A 15,151-nucleotide genomic window follows, 5' to 3' on the forward strand; every position below is an offset into this window, starting at 1 on the left:
CCATCAAACCTGTATTTATTCCCACACCCATCTACCCATTCAGCCACCCAACTAACCTGTTCTGAAATGTTGGCGTGATCTCTGCTTTGATCATTATCTCTGCTAGAGGATGCCACTAACTCCACAAACCGATTTGTGTAAAGTCTGATCTGCTGTCCATCCTACATCTATCTGGGTGAGATTTTCCAATCTCACTCACCCCGCCCATGCTGCCAGCAAGAACGGAGAACTTGATGCTCAACCAAAACTCTATTCACTGCAGCGGGACTGGAGAATCCCAGCCGCGGGTGAGGTCAGAGAATTTCGGCCAATGGAATATAAAGTCAGTCGCAGTAATGGTGACCATGAAACTATTCTCGATTGTCGGAAAAACCCATCTGGTTCACTAATGTCCTTTAGGGAAGGAAATCTGCCGTCCTTACCCGGTCTGGCCCACATGTGACTCCCGACCCACAGCAATGTGGTTGACTCTCAACTGCCCTCTGAAATGGTCGAGAGAGACAGACACTCGGTTCAATGGGCAATTAGGAATGGGCAACAAATGCTGGCCCAGCCACCGACACCCACAACCCATGAAGGAATAATCATACAATCCCTACAGTGCAGAAGAAAGCCATTCAGCCCATCGAGTCAACACTGACTCAATGACAGAGTGTCTTATCCAGGCCCTTTTGCCCATCCCTATCTCCGTAACACCACAGATTTACCAAGGCCAATCCACCTAACCTACACGGACATTAAGGAGAAATTTAGCCTGGCCAATCCACCTAACCTGAACATCTTTGGACACGAAGGGACAATTTAGCATGGCCAATCCCCCTAACGTGCACATCTTTGGACACGAAGGGACAATTTAGCATGGCCAATCCACCTAACCTGAACATCTTTGGACACGAAGGGACAATTTAGCATGGCCAATCCCCCTAACGTGCACATCTTTGGACACTAAGGGACAATTTAGCATGGCCAATCCCCCTAACGTGCACATCTTTGGACACTAAGGGACAATTTAGCATGGCCAATCCCCCTAACGTGCACATCTTTGGACACTAAGGGACAATTTAGCATGGCCAATCCACCTAACCTGCACATCTTTGGAAACTATGCGACAATTTAACATGGCCATTCCCCCTAACCTGCACATCTTTGGACACTAAGGAGCAATTTAACATGGCCAATCCACGTAACCTACACATCTTTGGACACTAAGGGACAATTTAGCATGGCCAATCCACCTAACCTGCACATCTTTGGACACTAAAGGGCAATTTAGCATGGCCAATCCACCTAACCTGCACATCTTTGGACACTAAAGGGCAATTTAGCATGGCCAATCCACCTAACCTGCACATCTTTGGACACTAAGGGGCAAATTAGCATGGCCAATCCACCTAACCTACACATCTTTGGACTGTGAGGAAATCGGAGCACCCGGAGGAAACCATGACAGACACGGGGAGAATGTGCAAACTCCACACAGACAGTCACCCAAGGCCGGAATTGAACCCTGGTCCCTGGCGCTGTGAGGCAGCAGTGCTAACCACTGTGCCACCGTGCTACATCCCCTCATCTGGCACCGACTCAGGGACTGGCACCCAGGCTGCTGCGGCCCCCTCAGTGTTCTGTCAGCTGCCAGCTCTGTAGTCAGTCCAAAAACCTGGGAGTCGAGTAAAAGCTGGACTCAGCGCTCCCTCCCGCACTGGGAAACGCAGACTGACAATTCTACATTGAGTTTGTCAGCACCTGGCTATCTCTGACAGAGCTCAAATGAAGAGGAGGTGACACTTCGAGTGGAGCCAAGGTGAGCTGCAGCAGGAATTCTGAGGCAGCGTACACGAAACCTGCTGAATAACAGAGGTGAGAGCAGGGGGCAGGAGTCTGCGCTGGTGGGGTGGGCGTGGTGGGGCATGGGGTGGGTCCGGTGGGGCATGGGGCGGGTGTGGTGGGGCATGGGGTGGGCACGGTGGGGTGTGGGGAGGGCGCGATGGGGCGGCGCGGTGGAGTGTGGTGTGGCGTGGGAGGGTGGGTGTGGTGGGCTGGGTGGGGGGGGGGCGTGGGGAGGGCGCGGTGGGGCTTGGGGCGGGTGCGGTGGGGCATGGGGTGGGCGCGGTGGGGCGTGGGGTGGGCGCGATGGGGTGGCACGGTGGGGTGTGGTGTGGCGTGGGAGGGTGGGTGAGGTGGGCTGGGTGGGGGGGGGAGCCGTGTGGTGGGCACGGTGGAGCGTAGGGTGGGAAATAGTGCTGGGAAACAAGAGGAGTTTGAAGCAAAGGTGAGGGCCAATGCACACAATTGCTGTGATTTGCAGTTGACTGAAAGGGTGCTGGGAGCAGATTCAACTGGAAATCTCCAAAGGGGAAATGGATAAACACCTGTACGGGGAGAAAAATGCATGGATGTATGGAGAGTAAGAAGTTTAACAACACCAGGTTAAAGTCCAACAGGTTTATCTGGTAGCAAAAGCCACACAAGCTTTCGGAACTCTTAGCCCCTTCTTCAGGTGAGTGGGAATTCTGTTCACAAACAGAGCTTATAAAGACACAGACTCAATTTACATGAATAATGGTTGGAATGCGAATACTTACAACTAATCAAGTCTTTAAGAAACGAAACAATGTGAGTGGAGAGAGCATCAAGACAGGCTAAAAAGATGTGTATTGTCTCCAGACAAGACAGCCAGTGAAACTCTGCAGGTCCACGCAACTGTGGGAGTTACAAATAGTGTGACATGAACCCAATATCCCGGTTGAGGCCATCCTCGTGTGTGCAGAACTTGGCTATCAGTTTCTGCCTCGGGACATCCTTTCTTGCAGCGTATCAGGTAGACAACGTTGGCCGAGTTGCAAGAGTATGTACCGTGTACCTGGTGGATGGTGTTCTCACGTGAGATGATGGCATCTGTGTCGATGATCCGGCACGTCTTGCAGAGGTTGCTGTGGCAGGGTTGTGTGGTGTCATGGTCACTGTTCTCCTGAAGGCTGGGTAATTTGCTGCGGACAATGGTCTGTTTGAGGTTGTGCGGTTGTTTGAAGGCAAGAAAGGATGTCCCGAGGCATGGTACATTGGGGAAACTATGCAGACGCTGCGGCAACGGATGAATGAACACCGCTCGACAATCACCAGGCAAGACTGTTCTCTTCCTGTTGGGGAGCACTTCAGCGGTCACGGGCATTCGGCCTCTGATATTCGGGTAAGCGTTCTCCAAGGCGGCCTTCGCGACACACGACAACGCAGAGTCGCTGAGCAGAAACTGATAGCCAAGTTCCGCACACACGAGGATGGCCTCAACCGGGATATTGGGTTCATGTCACACTATTTGTAACTCCCACAGTTGCGTGGACCTGCAGAGTTTCACTGGCTGTCTTGTCTGGAGACAATACACATCTTTTTAGCCTGTCTTGATGCTCTCTCCACTCACATTGTTTCGTTTCTTAAAGACTTGATTAGTTGTAAGTATTCGCATTCCAACCATTATTCATGTAAATTGAGTCTGTGTCTTTATAAGTTCTGTTTGTGAACAGAATTCCCACTCACCTGAAGAAGGGGCTAAGAGCTCCGAAAGCTTGTGTGGCTTTTGCTACCAAATAAACCTGTTGGACTTTAACCTGGTGTTGTTAAACTTCTTACTGTGTTTACCCCAGTCCAACGCCGGCATCTCCACATCATGTATGGAGAGAGCAGAGGAGCAGACTAATGAGATCGTTCATTCAGAGAATCATTGAATCCCGACAGTGCAGAAGAGGCCAATCAGCTCATTGAGTCGTCACCCACTGTCCGGCAGAGTATTTAACACAGGCCCTCTCACCTTTATTATCAGGACATGAACACACTCGACCTCCCTCTCTGCGGTAACAGTCTACGATGATAAGAATTTTATGGATTGGAGTCAGGAGTGTGTAAGGGTAGAGAGAGAAATACAACCGAAGAACCTGGCAAACACACACACTGACTCTCACTGGGGTACGGGTTCCACACACACTGACTCTCACTGGGGTACGGGTTCCACACACACTGACTCTCACTGGGGTACGGGTTCCACACACACTGACCCTCACTGGGGTACGGGTTCCACACACACTGACTCTCACTGGGGTACGGGTTCCACACACACTGACTCTCACTGGGGTACGGGTTCCACACACACTGACCCTCACTGGGGTACGGGTTCCACACACACTGACTCTCACTGGGGTACGGGTTCCACACACACTGACTCTCACTGGGGTACGGGTTCCACACACACTGACTCTCACTGGGGTACGGGTTCCACACACACTGACTCTCACTGGGGTACGGGTTCCACACACACCGACTCTCACTGGGGTATGGGTCCCACACACACTGACTCTCACTGGGGTACGGGTTCCACACACACACTGACTCTCACTGGGGTACGGGTTCCACACACACCGACTCTCACTGGGGTATGGGTTCCACACACACTGACTTTCACTGGGGTATGGGTTCCACACACACTGTCTCTCACTGGGTTACAGGTTCCACACACACGGACTCTCACTGGGGTACGGGGCCCACACACACTGACTCTCATTGGGGTACGGGTTCCAGACACACTGACTCTCACTGGGGTACAAGTTCCACACACACTGACTCTCACTGGGGTACAAGTTCCACACACTAACTCTCACTGGGGTACGGGTTCCACACACATTGACTCTCACTGGGGTACGGGTTCCACACACACTGACTCTCACTGGAGTACAGGTTCCACACACACTGACTCTCACTGGGGTACAGGTCCCACACACACTGACTCTCACTGGAGTACAGGTTCCACACACACTAACTCTCACTGGGGTACGGGTTCCACACACACTGACTCTCACTGGGGTATGGGTCCCACACACAGTGACTCTCACTGGGGTACCGGTTCCACACACAGTGACTCTCACTGGGTACTGGTTCCACACACACTGAGTCTCACTGGGATATGGGTTCCACACACACTGACTCTCACTGGGATATGGGTTCCACACACACTGACTCTCACTGGGGTATGGGTTCCACACACACTGACTCTCACTGGGGTACGGGTTCCACACACACTGACTCTCACTGGGGTATGGGTTCCACACACACTGACTCTCACTGGGGTACGGGTTCCACACACACTGACTCTCACTGGGGTACGGGTTCCACACACACTGAACCTCACTGCGGTATGAGTCCCACACACATTGACTCTCTCTGGGCTACGAGTTCCACACACACTGACTGTCACTGGAGAACAGTGGCAACAAGAGAGACTCTCGGATGGTATGTTGCCTCCCGGATGCCAGGCTCCATGACATCTCCGACCGTGTCTTCAGGATTCTAAAGGGGGAGGGGGAACAGTCACAAGTCGTGGTGCACGTCGGCACCAAAGGCATAGGTAAGAGAGGGGACGGGGATTTAAAACAGGAATTCAGGGAGCTTGGGTGGAAGCTGAGAGCCAGGACAAAACAGGTTGTCATCTCTGGTATGTTGCCGGTGCAATGGGATAGCGAGTTGAGGAACTGGGAGAGAGTCCAGTTAAACACATGGATGCAGGGATGGTGTAGGAGGGAGGGTTTCAGCTGTGTGGATAATTGGAACACTTTCTGGGGAAGGTGGGACCTGTACCAACAGGACGGGGTGCACCTGAACCAGAGGGGCACCAATATCCTGGGAGGGAAATTTGCTACAGCTCTTCGGGGGGGTTTAAACTAATTTGTCAGGGGGATGGGAAAAGGAGTCGTAGTCCGGAGGTCAGTGAGTGTAGTGAGGTACTGGGAAGGGTATCATGGTCAAAGGTGGGTACCAGCAGACAAGAAGGTGGGTGGAAGTGTGTCTACTTCAATGCAAGGAGCATCCGAAATAAGGCAGGTGAACTTGGGGCGTGGATTGGCACTTGGGACTACGATGTTGTGGCCATTACGGAGACATGGGTAGAACAAGGACAGGAATGGTTGTTGGAAGTTCCGGGGCATAGATGTTTCAGTAAGTGTAGGGTAGCTGGTAAAAGAGGTGGAGGAGTAGCATTGTTAATCAAGGAGAGTGTAACGGCTGCAGAGAGGCATTTCGAAGGGGATCTGCCTACAGAGGTAATATGGGCTGAGGTTAGGAATAGGAAAGGAGCGGTCACGTTGTTAGGAGTTTACTATAGGCCCCCAAATAGTAATAGAGATGTGGAGCAAGAAATTGCTAAGCAGATTATGGATAGGTGTGGGGGTCACAGGGTAGTTGTCATGGGGGACTTTAACTTTCCAAATATTGATTGGAGCCTTTATAGGTCGAATAGTTCGGATGGGGCAGTTTTTGTGCAGTGTGTGCAGGAGGGGTTCCTGACACAATATGTGGATAAGCCGACAAGAGGTGGGGCCACATTGGATTTGGTAATGGGAAATGAACCGGGCCAAGTGTTGGATTTGGTTGTGGGAGAGCACTTTGGAGATAGTGACCACAATTCGGTGTCTTTTGTTATTGCAATGGAGAGGGCTAGGGCCGTACGGCAGGGCAAGGTTTACAATTGGGGGAGAGGTAATTATGATGCAATCAGGCGGGAATTAGGAAGCATAGGATGGGAACAGAAACTGTCAGGGAAAGGCACTAATGAAAAGTGGAACTTTTTCAAGGAACAAATACTGCGTGTCCTTGATAGGTATGTCCCTGCCAGGCAGAGAGGAAATGGCCGAGTGAGGGAACCATGGTTCACAAAAGAGGTGGAATGTCTTGTCAAGAGGAAGAAGGAAGCGTATGTAAGGTTGAGAAAACAAGGTTCAGTTGGCTCGATGGAGGGTTACAAGTTAGCAAGAAATGAGCTGAAAAAGGGGCTTAGGAGAGCTAGGAGGGGGCACGAGAAGTCCTTGGCGGGTCGGATCAAGGAGAACCCCAAGCCTTTTTACTCTTACGTGAGGAATAAAAGAATGACCAGGGTGAGGTTGGGGCCGGTCAAGGACGGCAGTGGGAATTTGTGCATGGAGTCAGAAGAGATAGGAGGGGTGATGAATGAATACTTTTCTTCAGTGTTCACCAAGGAGAGGGGCCATGTTTTTGAGGAAGAGAGGGTGTCACAGGCTGATAGGCTGGAGGAAGTAGATGTTCGGAGGGAAGATGTACTAGCAATTTTGAATAAACTGAAAGTTGATAAGTCCCCTGGGCCTGATGAAATATATCCTAGGAGTCTTTGGGAGGCAAGGGATGAGATAGCAGAGCCTTTGGCATTTGATCACTGTCCACGGGGGTGGTGCCAGAGGACTGGAGAGTGGCGAATGTGGTTCCTCTGTTTAAGAAAGGGAATAGAAATGACCCTGGTAATTATAGGCCGGTTAGTCTTACTTCGGTGGTCGGTAAGTTGATGGAAAAGGTCCTCAGGGATAGGATTTACGACCATTTAGAAAGATGCAGCTTAATCCGGGATAGTCAGCACGGATTTGTGAAGGGCAAGTCTTGCCTCACAAATTTGGTAGAATTTTTTGAGGAGGTAACTAAGTGTGTAGATGAAGGTAGTGCAGTTGATGTCATATACATGGATTTTAGTAAGGCGTTTGATAAAGTCCCCCATGGTCGGCTTATGAAGAAAGTAAGGATGTGTGGGATAGAGGGAAGTTTGGCCAATTGGATAGGTAACTGGCTATCTAACAGAAGACCGAGGGTGGTGGTGGATGGAAAATTTTCGGACTGGAAACCGGTTACCAGCGGAGTGCCACAGGGATCAGTGCTTGGTCCTCTGCTATTTGTAATTTTTATAAATGACTTGGAGGAGGGGGCTGAAGGGTGGATCAGTAAATTTGCTGATGACACCAAGATTGGTGGAGTAGTGGATGAGGTGGAGGGCTGTTGTAGGCTGCAAAGAGATATAGATAGGATGCAGAGCTGGGCTGAAAAATGGCAAATGGAGTTTAACCCTAACAAATGCGAGGTGATTCATTTTGGTAGGACTAATTTAAATGTGGATTACAGGGTCAAAGGTAGGGTTCGGAAGAATGTGGAGGAACAGAGAGATCTTGGGGTTCATATCCATAGATCTCTGAAGGTTGCCACTCAAGTGGATAGAGCCGTGAAGAAGGCCTATAGTGTGTTGGCGTTCATTAACAGGGGGTTTGAGTTTAAGAGCCGTGGGGTCATGCTGCAACTGTACAGGACCTTGGTGAGACCACATTTGGAATATTGTGTGCAGTTCTGGTCACCTCACTACAAGAAGGATGTGGAGACACTGGAAAGAGTGCAAAGGAGATTTACCAGGATGCTGCCTGGTTTGGAGGGTAGGTCTTATGAGGAAAGGTTGAGGGAACTTGGGCTTTTCTCTTTGGAGCGGAGGAGGTTGAGAGGAGACTTGATAGAGGTTTATAAGATGATGAGGGGGATAGATAGAGTGAACGTTCAAAGACTATTTCCTCGGGTGAACGGAGTGGTAACAAGGGGGCATAACTATAGGGTTCATGGTGGGAGATATAGGAAGGATGTCCGAGGTAGGTTTTTTACTCAGAGAGTGGTTGGGGTGTGGAATGGACTGCTTGCAGGGATAGTGGTGTCAGAAACTTTAGGAACATTTAAGAAGCTATTGGATAGGCACATGGAATACTTCGGGATGATAGGGAGGAAATAGCTTGATTTGGGTTTCAGACAAAGCTCGGCACAACATCGTGGGCCGAAGGGTAGGTTCTGTGCTGTACTGTTCTATGTTCTAACAGGTTCCACACACATACTGACTCTCACTGGAGAACAGGTTCCACACACACACCGACTCTCACTGGGGTACAGGTTCCACACACACTGACTCTCACTGGGATACTGGTTCCAGACACACTGACTCTCACTGGGATACTGGTTCCAGACACACTGACTCTCACTGGGGTACAGGTTCCACACACACTGACTCTCACTTGGGTACGGGTCCCACTCTCACTGGGGTACGGGTCCCACACACACAGACTCTCACTGGGGTACAGGTTCCACACACACTGACTCTCACTGGGGTACTGGTTCCACACACACTGACTCTCACTGGAGTACGGGTTCCACACACACTGACTCTCACTGGGGTACGGGTCCCACTCTCACTGACTCTCACTGGGGTACGGGTCCCACACACACAGACGCTCACTGGGGTACAGGTTCCACACACACTGACTCTCACTGGGGTATGGGTTCCACACACACTGACTCTCACTGGGGTACGGGTACCACACACACAGACTCTCACTGGGGTACAGGTTCCACACACACTGACTCTCACTGGGGTACAGGTTCCACACACACTGACTCTCACTGGGATACTGGTTCCAGACACACTGACTCTCACTTGGGTACGGGTCCCACACACACTGACTCTCACTGGGGTACGGGTTCCACACACACAGACTCTCACTGCGACACGGGGTCCACACACACCGACTCTCACTGCGGTAGAGGTTCCACACACACTGACTCTCACTGGGATATGGGTTCCACACACACTGACTCTCACTAGGGTACAGGTTCCACACACACTGACCCTCACTGGGATATGGTTCCACACACACTGGCTCTCACTAGGGTACAGGTTCCACACACACTGAACCTCACTGCGGTATGAGTCCCACACACATTGACTCTCACTGGGGTATGGGTCCCACGCACTCTGACTCTCACTGGGCTACGGGTTCCTCACACACTGACTCTCACTGGGGTACGGGTTCCACACACACTGACTCTCACTGGGGTACGGGTCCCACACACACTGAATCTCACTGGGGTATCGGTCCCACACACACTGAATCTCACTGGGGTACAGGTTCCACACACACTGACTCTCACTGGGGTACAGGTTCCACACACACTGACTCTCACTGGGGTATGAGTCCCACACACGCTGACTCACACTGGGGTACAGTTCCACACACACTGACTCTCACTGGGGTAGAGGTTCCACACACTCTGAACCTCACTGCGGTATGAGTTCCACACACACTGACTCTCACTGGGGTACGGGTTCCACACACACTGACTCTCACTGGGGTACGGGTTCCACACACACTGACTCTCACTGGGGTACGGGTCCCACACGCACTGAATCTCACTGGAGTACAGGTCCCACACACACTGACTCTCACTGGGATACTGGTTCTACACACACTGACTCTCACTGGGGTACGGGTTCCACACACACTGACTCTCACTGGGGTTACGGGTCCACACACACTGACTCTCACTGGGGTACGGGTTCCACACACACTTACTCTCAATGGGGTTCGGGTTCCACACACACTGACTCTCACTGGGGTACGGGTCCCACACACACTTACTCTCAATGGGGTTCGGGTTCCACACACACTGACTCTCACTGGGATACGGGTTCCACACACACTGACTCTCACTGGGGTACAGGTTCCACACACACTGACTCTCACTGGGGTACAGGTTCCACATACACTGACTCTCACTGGGGTACAGGTTCCAAACACACTGACTCTCACTGGGGTACGGGTTCCACACACATACTGACTCTCACTGGATTACGGGTTCCACACACACTGACTCTCACTGGGGCACGGGTTCCACACACACACTGACCCTCACTGGGGTACGGGTTCCACACACACACTGACCCTCACTGGGGTACGGGTCCCACACACACTGACCCTCACTGGGGTACGGGTCCCACACACACTGACTCTCACTGGGAAACGGGTTCCACACACACTGACTCTCACTGGGGTACGGGTTCCACACACACTGACTCTCACTGGGGTACGGGTTCCACACACACTGACTCTCACTGGGGTACAGATTCCACACACACTGACTCTCACTGCGACACGGGTTCCACACACACAGACTCTCACTGGGGTACGGGTTCCACACACACTGACTCTCACTGGGGTACAGGTTCCACACACATTGACTCTCACTGGGGTACGGGTTCCACACACACTGACTCTCACTGGGGTACGGGTTCCACACACACTGACTCTCACTGGGGTACAGGTTCCACACACATTGACTCTCACTGGGGTACGGGTTCCACACACACTGACTCTCACTGGGGTACGGGTTCCACACAGACTGACTCTCACTGGGGTACGGGTTCCACACACACTGACTCTCACTGGGATACGGGTTCCACACACACTGACTCTCACTGGGGTACGGGTCCCACACACACTGACTCTCACTGGAGTACAGGTTCCACACACATTGACTCTCACTGGGGTACGGATTCCACACACACTGACTCTCACTGGGGTACGGGTTCCACACACACTGACTCTCACTGGGGTACGGGTTCCACACACACTGACTCTCACTGGGGTACAGGTTCCACACACACTGACTCTCAGGTTCGGGAAGCAGAGTGAGGTCAGCAGCGTGGGTTCAACCACTGTCCCGGCTGCAGGCCCTGCGTTCTCAGTCTTGCCTGAGGTGTGGTGATCCACAGTTTAAATCACCAGCGGTCAGCTCTCCTCCATGTGGGACTGATATAACATTTCCTTGTTGTGTGGGGCGGGGTCCCTGATTGTAAACTCTGCACCGCTTGGGTTTGAGTCTATCGTTTCAGTTTAAGGCTCAGTGAGTTTGGGTCTGGTTCCTGCGTTGCGTCACAGCGAGCATCTGTAATTGTGTCGACTCGAGTCAAGAATGTGTTCGGGGGCCGGATGTGTCAGAAGACTGACTGTAAAAGGGATATTGTGCAGAACGGAGAGACCGCTGGTGTCAGCTGCCTGCTATTTCCTCTGTTTCCACATAAACCAAACTCCTTTCGTTCTCCCGAGGATCCCCGCACACAATCAGGGGAAGGAGGGCGTGGGATCCGTTCGTTTAGAATAGACGTCGGCACAACTGGTTCAAAGTGGAAACGTTTTATTCAGCCTCCTTCAGTGGGGCGGTACAGTGGTTAGCACTGCTGCCTCACAGCGCCAGGGACCCGGGTTCGAATCCCGGGGGCACAGTGGTACAGTGGTTAGCACTGCTGCCTCACAGCGCCAGGGACCCGCGTTCGAATCCCGGGGGCACAGTGGTACAGTGGTTAGCACTGCTGCCTCACAGCGCCAGGGACCCGGGTTCGAATCCCGGGGGCACGGTGGCACAGTGGTTAGCACTGCTGCCTCACAGCGCCAGGGACCCGGGTTCGAATCCCGGGGGCACAGTGGTACAGTGGTTAGCACTGCTGCCTCACAGCGCCAGGGACCCGGGTTCGATTCCCGGGGGCACGGTGGCACAGTGGTTAGCGCTGCTGCCTCACAGCGCCAGGGACCCGGGTTCGATTCCCGGGGGCACGGTGGCACAGTGGTTAGCACTGTTGCCTCACAGCGCCAGGGACCCGGGTTCGATTCCCGGGGGCACGGTGGCACAGTGGTTAGCACTGCTGCCTCACAGCGCCAGGGACCCGGGTTCGATTCCCGGGGGCACGGTAGCACAGTGGTTAGCCCTGCTGCCTCACAGTGCCAGGGACCCGGGTTCGATTCCCGGCTTGGGTCACTGTCTGTGCGGAGTCTGCATGTTCTCCCCGTGTCTGCGTGGGTTTCCTCCGGGCGCTCCGGTTTCCTCCCACACAGTCTGAAAGACGTGCTGGTTAAGGGTGCATTGGCCGTGCTAAATTCTCCCTCAGTGTAACCCGAACAGGAGTGTGGCAACTCGGGGGAATTTCACAGTCACTTCATTGCAGTGTTAATGTCAGCCTTACTTGTGACTAATAAATAAATTTTACTTTATAATTAGCATTTTAAAGTGAAATAGATTAATTTAACTAGTTAGTGAGACAGAGAGAGAGAGAAAGAGAGAGAGAGAGAGGTGCCTCAAAAGCTTGTCCAGGACTTAAACAGCAACTGAAGTGTGTACATCGCTGTTATTAACAATATAGCTTTTTGGTTTCTGTGTTATTAAAGAGCTGGATACAAACAGTCTTTAGCTGCGTAAACTGTTGGCATCTGTGACCATGAAACATTGCTGTTTAACTTCTGAGAAAACCTGTTTACCTTACATTGTACTTTCAAAGAATGTAGCCAATTTCCTCAGTTGAATCCAGAGTTCCAAGCTGCTGTAGCCAAATTAGCTTAAGTTAAGCTTCAAAGCACAGCACAATTAGTTACATTAGACAGAAATACCTTCAAGTGGAGCCTTATAACTGGGCAAATCATACAGAGGATCCCACAGAGAGGGAGAGATTATTCTGGGAGGTGGTGGGGGTGTGTGTGTGTGTGTGTGGGGCGGCGGGGGGGGGGGGGGGCGGGGTGGGGGGGGGTGTGTGTGCGGGGCGGGGGGTGTGGAGCGAGGACATTATTCATTGGGGGGGGAGGATGTTAGAATTTGGCAAACCCCAGCAAGGGTGGGTTGCCCTCAGATTCACCGCCACAGAGGCAGCAGTCAGTCAGTAGAAGTTGTAAATGGGACCACATGATATTGGAGCAGAATTAGGCCATTCGGCCCATTGAGTCTGCTCCGCCATTCGATCATGGCTGATATTTTTCAAAACCCCAGTCTCCCGCCTTTTTCCAGTCACCTTTGACCCCCTTACCAATCAAGAACCGACCTATCTCTGTCTTAAATACACTCAACGACCCGGCCTCCCACAGCCTTCTGTGGCAATGAGTTCCACAGATTCACTACTCTCTGGCTGAAGAAATTCCTCCTCATCTCGGTTCTAAAGGGTCATCCCTTTACTCTGAGGTTGTGCCCTCGGATCCCAGTTTCTCCGACTAATGGAAACATCTTCCCCACGTCCACTCTATCCGGGCCTTTCAGTATTCTGTAAGTTTCAATGAGATCCCCCCCCTCATCCTTCTAAACTCCATCGAATGCAGATCCTGGGGTGGGATTTTTCTGCTGCGCTCGCCCCCCCCAGACTGGAAAATCCCATCCGAGGATGACCTTTGCATGGTTCCACCGCCCCCCCGCCCGCCCCCCCCCTCCCCCCCACCCCGCCTGCTACGGTTCCCGGGAAACTTCCATCCCCAGAGTCCTCAAATGAATGATGCATCAAGCTCTTAGCTCTGACTCTGTAAGGCTTAAAAAACCTCCTGAAATTCAGGCCGGTTGAGTTCTTAACAAGAGATGGAACGGAGCCAGGTGCTGAGTGTTGATTCTGGCACAGTTAGAGTGTGAGATTATCCTGGACTCATCGGCCAATATTTAGACAGGAGAGTGCTGGGTAATATAATTCATTTTGAACAGCAGGGTTAGGTCATTGGTTTCTGTTGGAGAAAAGCAGGCACTCTGATGGCGCAGTGGGTCGTAGCGTCCCTGTCCTCTGGGCCAGGAGCTCTGGGTTCGAGTCCCAAGATGTGGAGATGCCCGCATTGCGCTGGGGTAAGTCGGAGTAGGCCTTCGAGTCTCACCCCAGGGTATGTTCTTAACGTGGACAAAAGAGTGGAGTCTCACCTGCCAATCCTTCCAACCCCCCCTCCCAACGGGAGGTGGTGAAGGAGAGACTCACTGTGTGCGTACCCCGGGGGTTTGAAACCTTGCTTTTCCCCTGAGGGAGATGATGGGACCAAAGAACAAAGAGCAAAGAAAAGTACAGCACAGGAACAGGCCCTTTGGCCCTCCAAGCCTGTGCTGACCATGATGCCCTAACTAAACTAAAAAAAAATCTTCTGCCCTTATTCGGTATCCCTCTATTCCCTCCCTATTCATGTACCATCCAGTTGCCTCTTAAATGTTGCTGATGTACCTGCTTCCACCACCTCCTCTGGCAGTGCGTTCCAGGCACCCACCACACTCTGCGTGAAAAACTTCCCCCGCACATCTCCCTTAAACTTTCCCCCTCTCACCTTGAACCTGTGCCCCCTTGTAATTGATACTTCTACCCTGGGGGAAAAGCCTCTGACTATCCACCCTGTCTGTGCCTCTCATAATTTTGTAGACCTCTATCAGGTCTCCCCTCAGCCTCTGTCTTTCCAGTGAAAACAATCCTAGTATATTCAATCTCTCCTCATAGCTGAGACCCTCCATACCAGGCAACATCCTGGCGAACCTTCTCTGCACTCTCTCCAAAGCTTCCATATCCTTCTGATAGTGTGGCAACCAGAACTGCACGCAATACTCCAAATGCGGCCTAACCAAGGTTTTATATAGCCGCAACATGATTTCCCAACTCTTGTACTCAATATAGCCGGCAATGGGGAAATGCCAAAGACAAACAATCTTTTTTTAACATCCCGGTGATTTTTCTCCAGGGACCTGGAAATCGATCTTT

This window comes from Mustelus asterias, chromosome 24 (assembly GCF_964213995.1).
Source record: "Mustelus asterias chromosome 24, sMusAst1.hap1.1, whole genome shotgun sequence".
In the NCBI taxonomy this organism is placed as follows: domain Eukaryota; kingdom Metazoa; phylum Chordata; class Chondrichthyes; order Carcharhiniformes; family Triakidae; genus Mustelus; species Mustelus asterias.